A 7,916-nucleotide genomic window follows, 5' to 3' on the forward strand; every position below is an offset into this window, starting at 1 on the left:
ACTCAACGTACTGTGAATAAATCAAACTTTTACAACGCTTGCGAGTGAGATTGTCGTGAAAGAAGTATTTGTTGTTGTGAATGACATTACGCGTAAGAATTAACATACCCGATTGTGAATGAGAATTGTTGTATGCCTACGAACGTAAATTTCCTTATGTAGTGTTGTTGCTGGACAAAATGAATTTTATTTGGGCCATAATGGATTATGTGATAAAAATAATGGTTACTTAATCAATAAATAGATAAATTATCTAACAAAGCCGTTTAATCATTGTTTATTGTTTTCATTTATTTATTACACAATTTGAAATACATTTCTTACATTGGGTTGGGTGAGGAAGATTCTAGAATAAGCAAAGTGCACTATAAAAGCACCTATTTCCTTCTCAACCCCAGTAGCTCCTACAATCCTATTCCCTAACCTTAAGGCTATGGGGTATGGAGACCGTCCCCATCCCCGTTTTGGTTCGGCGCCGGCTACACCCCATCCCCCCCCCCGGGTCCCCGTCTTCAACGTCGAGGAATGGACGTTCAGGACGATCCAACATGGTGGCCCCCATTGATGATTTCGACCGTTAATAAAAAAAATAATAAACAACAACCCACCACCGCCGGGAACTACAACAACCACCACCACAAATTCGCCGCCACCACTCAATCAATCAACTTCCATTCTTGCAGATCTGGTGAACGAGAGAGAAGCTAGAGAAATGGAGAAAAAAATGTTGGAAACCTGGTGAACGACTGTGGTGGTTGTTGCGACGGTGGTGTGGTTACAGGCGGTTGAGAGAGAGAGACTTTTTATGATGGTTTTTTTTTAAATCTTGCAGATCTGGTGAAAGAGATGACTTTTTATGGTGGTTTTTTTCTTCTGGAAGCACAAAGATTTTAGAGAGAGAAACAAAGAGATGATTTTTTTATGGTGGAAACAAAAGGCAGTTGAGAGGATTAAAATTGATATAAAATAAAACTACCAAAATTGCTATAAAATAAAACTAATAAAATTGATATAAAATAAAACTAATAAAAAAGATAAGCAGTTGAGAGGATTAAATATTTTATAGTTTATTTGTTAAATGTTAAAAAAAAATAGAAGATTAAAAAATAAAAAACATAAAAGTGGTGGGGTAGGATCATCCAAGACCATCCTCCATACCCTCTACTTTTGTGTGATGGACCATCATTGGGAGGACTATGAAGTGGCGCCTACGTGGCGGATCATCCTACCTTGGAGGACGATCACTATACCCTCTAGCCTAATTTCACAAAACCCCAAAATATCTCAAGAACCATGCGCTGCTTGTACAACCTTAATGGCAGATTGCAAACCAGGATGTGCCTACAAAAGGCATTATTCAAGATTATGCTAATGTGGAGACTGTTCGGCGTAGGCTGCTGTGCTTGGAGGTCGATGAACAAAATGCTGAAAGTTATTTCTATGCAATCAGATGTTTTAATGAGTTTCCAGTCGGCGGCTGTGAAGCTGAGCTGCATAAGAAGCTGGAACATCGGAATCAGCAGTTTGCAGCTGAGGTTTATGAGTTGAAGATGAAGCTGGCACACTCTGAAGATGAAGTTATGACCTTAACTGAAGAGTTGAAAGTTTTTAAGGAAGCGAAAAGTTGTTTGGAGTATTCGATTATGAGAAAGAATGTTGAAGTCCAAAAAATGAAGCTTGAGTTGGAATGTCTGAAGAAACAAATTGCTGAGGGTAAAAATATGATAAAAATCATACAATTTTTTATATTATTGATTAGTAATAAGTCTTTATCTCTTTATTTAGGGACTGTGGGAGAAGCACCGCCTTCTTCTGCTGGAAGAGGTAATAATATAATAAAAGTGATACATTTATTTTAATTATGATTATTGAACTTGTGGTTGAAAATTAATGGCTTTCATTTTTTTTATGAAATTTATATTTCTACATGAATTTGGCAGTTTTATTAATAATAAAACTGTTTACATTTGATGTTAGTGTTTTTTTAATGGTGCACTTAACATATTTTTACTATAAAGTTGGTTTTTTTAATTCTTAGGTTGTTTACAATTACATAGAAGGTTTGTTATATGTTGAAGATATTAATTTCTTTAATTTTGTTTTTGTGTTTTGTTAGAGTGAAAGCTACTGATGGATGGAGTAAACCTTGGATATGGGAAGATCGATCAGCCTTTTGGTATAGGAGTTTAATAATCATGTTTTACCTTTTTTTTAGACTTCTATCGGATTTTTTTGAGACTATGTTTGATTTTAGTTTCGTACTGGATGCATGATGCACTTTTTAATATGATGGTTGATCAAAATCTCATGGGTTTAGTTTAAATTGTTTCTTTATTATTTCAAAATGTATAAATGCCTCGGTCACATTTATAACACCGTCAAAACCTACAATTTTATTTTATAACTTTCCAGTTGTGGCACTTGTGGAATCAGCGTTTTGCATGACCATTTTTCTGTCTATGCTTTTTTCTTTTCACAAAAGAGGTAACTGAGTTAGTCTACTTTGTTTGAAAGAGAGGTGGCCTACTCAATGTGAATTCACCATGGTTAAATTTCTTTATTGATTATTACATACTACATAATTAGTATTAGTATTATGTATAAGGTTGAGTGGTGTGGATGAGCCCCTATATACACATATGTATGTATGTATGTATGTATGTATGTATGTATGTATGTATGTATGTATGTATGTGTGTGTGTGTGTGTGTGTGTGTGTGTGTTGTATAACGAAGAAAAGAAAGAAGAGGAACGTCGCAGGCGGCTTGGGGAGGACGACGAAGAGGGGGACAGGCTAAAGGAGGTGGTGTAGCCGGCCCTCGACGGATCCGTAGACGTTTCAGGGACGAGGCCCATACCCACCAGCCTAATAATAGAATAAACAGTTTTAATATAGATTACTTTAATTAGTATACATTACATTTTTTAGTTACTATTTAATTAATAACGAGGCTAAAGGGTGTGAAGGTTCATAGTTGAGATATGATTCGTCACATAAGAATATGAGTAGAAGATTATACTACCCTGTCGCATGATCCATTATGATTTGCATGAATTAAACCATGGCAATCATGGTCCTCCTTTCTATTTTTTAAAAAAATCATTTCTTTTTTCTTTAGACAAAAATAAATTAAAATAAATAAGGAGATAATGGTTTGGGTCATGACCACACCCTTAGGCTATAGGGTGTGGTCATGACTCCATGGTCACCATGACCCTCCACATCAGCGCCATATCACCCACTTCTAATCCATCATCCAAAACCACTACCCTAAGGGTGTGGTCATGACCAAAACCACTATTTTCTTATTTTAATTTATTTTTGTGAAAAGGAAAAAGAAATATTGAAAAAGAAAAGAATGCTCATGGCTGTCATGGTTTAATCCATACCAACCATGGTGGATGAGGCAAGAGGGTGGTATAACAATCTATTAATGGTCCTATGTGGCATTAATGACCCAACTCATGCCTTCTACACCCTTTAGCATTAGAGTACTGGTTTTGGATGATGGATTAGAGATGGGTGACATGACATTGACGTGAAAAGTCATGATGATTATAAGGATTATGACCACACCTTATAGCCTGTGGAGGGATAACTGGATAAGCACTATTGATAAATGGTAATTAAGTGCTACAGTTAATTGGGATATATACAATTGTTTGTTTTTATATAGATAAATGGTAATTAAGTGCTACAGTTAATTGGGAGGTATGGAATTGTTTGTTTTTATATAGTTTGATCACTTTTTATATATTTATTATTGTTTTAAAATGGTTATACAATAAAATATAAGAGTAAATCGTAAGTTTTCTTCTTTATCTATGTTAGGTCCGAGTTTACGAAGTTTCTGATTATAAAACAGTTTAAACTTAAAACAATATTGAATTTTATAACAAAAGATAAATAATCATAAACGAGAAGTCATTATCAACAATTGTTTTCAATTATAATCCAATGATTATAAATGTTTTACAAAAGATTGACTCTACAGACTTCCCCTCAGCCGTATTTAAAAATTATGTTCGTACCAAAGAAAAAGGTGATGTATGTGATAGAAATAGATCTCTAACAGGTGAGATCTATTTCTACTGAGTACGAAAGTTCTGCTTATGATTGGCTGACATCACCCTGATAATGACATCTAACATTTCTAATTGAAAAAATTCCACAGATGTTTGGAAACATCTGTGCCTGTGCAAATCTAACATCTGTACTAACTTTGCTAAACACTGTTCTTTTGTATTTATTAATTTTCTTTAATATATTATAATGTTTATTAAAATAAAATATATTATAAGTAAAATAATCTGAGGTAAGCCAAGCTGAGCTACCAAATGAGCCAAACCGAGCCATTTCGCCTCGTTACGAGGTTGGCTCATTTTCAAAACGATTCATACCAAGCGAGCTTTTTCTGAGCTAAATTCGAACGTGCTCCGAGTCACGAGCTTTTTGAACAACCCTAATTACGTATTATAACACAATCAAAAACACATCAGATGGACCATAATACCCCCCTTAAAACCCAACGTGCCTTTTGTTTTTGTTGAATTACACCCATTCAATCTTAGTCATTTATTTTAAATCTAGTGGATAGGATTCCTTTCTAACCTTTCTGCTAAAACAAACTTCCTAGTATATCATGTATATTTTTTTTTTACTTTTAAAACCTGTTTAACTTGGTAAGTACCATAATAAGGGAAAATACAATAAAATAAAATAAACTAGTATTAAGGGCCCCCGCGTTGCGGGGGGGGGGGGGGGGGGAGGGGGCATACACCGTGCCAAGTAGCACTAATGCTACACAACTACCAGCAACCAACAACACCGTAAAAGCTCGTTAAAAGAAAATAATAAAAAGGAAAAATAACACCAAATGAAAAGCATACGTAAAATCGTTGAACCGTATGCCAATTGCGACATGTTAATGCGAAGAAATAAGACTGAAATGTAAAAATAGAAAATAATAACTAAGTCGATCTAATACCACGCGCGTTGCGACGAACCTATCAAACAGGGAAAAATAGACGCATTGTGACGGTCCTGTCAAACAGGAAAAAATAGTCGAAGAAACTTTGAAACCCACACGTACGTTACGACGTGTTTACTCGCAAAAGTAGAACAAATCGTAAAACGAAAAATTTGAAAAAGATGAAAAATACGTTGATCAAAGTTGAAAATAAAAAGGTGGTGGGGTTAAATTGCAAAGGATGAAAACTTTTGTGTTAAAAGTAAAAAAACAAAAAGGTTAAAATGCAAAAAAAAATAAAAGCTTTGGGTTAGAAATGAAAAATGAAATTTTTTTTTTTGAAAGATTCCCTATACTTGAAGTACAAGCCATAATGCACAAACATTTTCCTAATTTATAATATGGTAATATGTTGTTAAAATGGTGTTTGGCAAAATGAGAAGGACTTTTAAAATGACTTTTAGTTTAGTCTTGATAAGGAGCTTTTTGAGAAGTCATGATTTCTCACTTCTCAAACCTCAAAAGTCCTTTTATGAACAAAATCCCCATTAAATTCCCATTTTACATGAATAAGTGAAACCAAACACCTTTTAAAAAAACCACTTATTGACTTATTGGCTCATAAGCTAACCCAAACACTTTTTTAAAAAGTCCTTTTTCAAAAAGTTATAAGTTAATTTCTCACGAAAAGTCCTTTTTAACTTAAATAAGCTAACCCAAACACCCATTATATGTTTGGTTCGTGGTTTGTACTATAGTATTGACTATTGTACAATACTATTAAAAGTCCTGAGCCAGTACTGACCCGCATAGTAGTGATATCGAGATTGAGTTAAATTTAAAATCAAATAGCGAATACCTTACCGTGTATGTTTGGTGGGTATTGGTATTCGGTACAAAATTTCTCGTACCCTACTAGCCTACTCAATGAGTCAATGATATCCCACTATAATATTAATACCGATTATTAACTAATTTTCAAACAAAACGATCTGATATGATACATAAATTCAAATAACGTTCAATAAAATACATCGTATATTGAAAAAAATGGTGAAAGTCCAAAATCCGACAAAGATTGTACTACATGTCGGATCGGTTCATTTATGGCGGTATGAAAACGTTGGTAACCATAACCGACCTGCTACTTTTAGTTTTTAAAAAGACAATTAACTAACCCACCAGTTTTTTATTAGGTTCAGGTTGTTTAGTTTTGTCAATTAATGTGGTTAGGCTATGGGGTGTGAGATGGAGCCCCTAGGGGCTTTATCAGGACACGTCAGCGTCAATTAGGATCCATGTCAGCCAGGGGGCTTTATCACGCCCTCCCTTAACTTGCAAGGTGTGGGATAAAGCCCCATATTAAACAAAATTAAAAAAAAAAGATTTGATTGGATGAAATCAGGTGGGCCCCACCTGAACACATGCTTCTTCCTCGTTACCATGGTGAAGCCCCCTTTAGTGGCGCCCCTCCTTGAAAACGGCGGTGTGGGTGGTGGCACCCTCCAGGCGCTATGGGAGGTGAGGCGGCCGCGGTGGCGCCTCCACACCCTCCGGCCTTATGGGTAAGTAAATTCGGTTTTATGTAGACTCCTAAATAGAGTAGGGTCCAAAGTGTGGTTAACTTACCTTTTTCCCAAAAATTTAAACCAATTTCTAAAGGATCCTAATATTAATACATGCTAAAATCTTATTTACACATGGTGTATACGGGCCGTATACAGTTATACGGCCCGTATATAATAAAATAAAACTAACAAAGTCTGTGCCTTCAGACTTTGTCAGTTTTTTTTCATTCCATACGGCCGTATAACTGTATACGGCCCGTATACACCATGTGTAAATAATTTTCCTGGTCGTATACAATGGATACGAATAATTTATACGGGCCGTATACAGTTATACGGCCCGTATGAAAAGAAATTAGATTTTACCCAAAGTATTTAATGGATTTAAGGTGTCAATCACACGAGACATTTTACAGTTGTTAGGTGGTCAAAGCTTTCTAAAAGTAGAAAAAAATAAAACTTTAACAAGTAACAAAGACTGAAAAACAAAAAAAAACGTGTCGTATGACTGTAATAAAAAGGAAGGGTGAGGCATTTGATGAGAGTTGTAAGGAGAAGCGTTTTAATCACTTGTTTTCAACGGGGATGTAATGCAATGATTACACAGGGTGATATGAACCCAAACCAACTGCTTTGTCTTGAGTCGTCGGGAAAACTTTTCCTCAGGGGAGGGTGAGTAGTATGAGTCTGAGTCCATTATGGTTCGTGAATGTTTCAAGGTCTTAAGTGATGGACAATTGGTTAAAAGATGTAGAAGATTTTGTTGGTTTGTTTCCAAGTAGGGTTTAGAATGTTTGAAGTATTCTTGGTTCAATACCAACTCTTCTGAAAGACAAGAATATAACGTTCATGTGTCACAAGGAATGACCGATCTAAGGCAGAGAACCTGATTTAGATACACAAATTCATCACCGGTTTCTACAGCACAAGCACATACACAGTTTGTTGGAAGAACCCTACACGTCTTCTGCTAGTTACTCTTTTCTTCGATTTCAACAAATCTTTCAAGGTCTTAAGTGATGGACAATTGGTTAAAAGATGTAGAAGAGTTTGTGTAGAGAAGCGTTGGGATTCAAGGGTTTATGAGTAAAAGATGTTAGTTTCTTGACAATATGGTTTCTTGACAAATGAAGTATTATCTGTCCTTGCTGCCTCTTCGGTTGGTAAAAGACATAGGATGGTTTCTAATACAGGCTCTTTGTCAGTTGTGGTTGATTTATAGAACGATCCTTGACTTGAATTTGTGGATTTCGGTTGGATCAGAAAAACTTAAAAAGAGAATCAACTAAAAAAATACAATTGATTACTCGGTCGAATAACCGGTCCGTTAAAGTTGAGCTTCCTGATGCAACTTTCACAGTGGTACCAATGTCCTACT

The 7,916-nt window shown here is 35.4% G+C and overlaps 1 long non-coding RNA gene across 1 annotated transcript; it reads left to right on the plus strand.

Moving 5' to 3' along the window:
• The first annotated feature begins 288 nt into the window (after positions 1-288).
• Positions 289-2,250, plus strand: LOC110863923. The gene is made up of 3 exons (XR_002549470.2): positions 289-1,713; positions 1,786-1,824; positions 2,117-2,250. It is a non-coding gene; the product is annotated as an uncharacterized LOC110863923 (long non-coding RNA).
• Positions 2,251-7,916: the final 5,666 nt, after the last annotated feature.

Source organism: Helianthus annuus, chromosome 6 (genome assembly GCF_002127325.2).
Source record: "Helianthus annuus cultivar XRQ/B chromosome 6, HanXRQr2.0-SUNRISE, whole genome shotgun sequence".
Taxonomy (NCBI): Eukaryota; Viridiplantae; Streptophyta; class Magnoliopsida; order Asterales; family Asteraceae; genus Helianthus; species Helianthus annuus.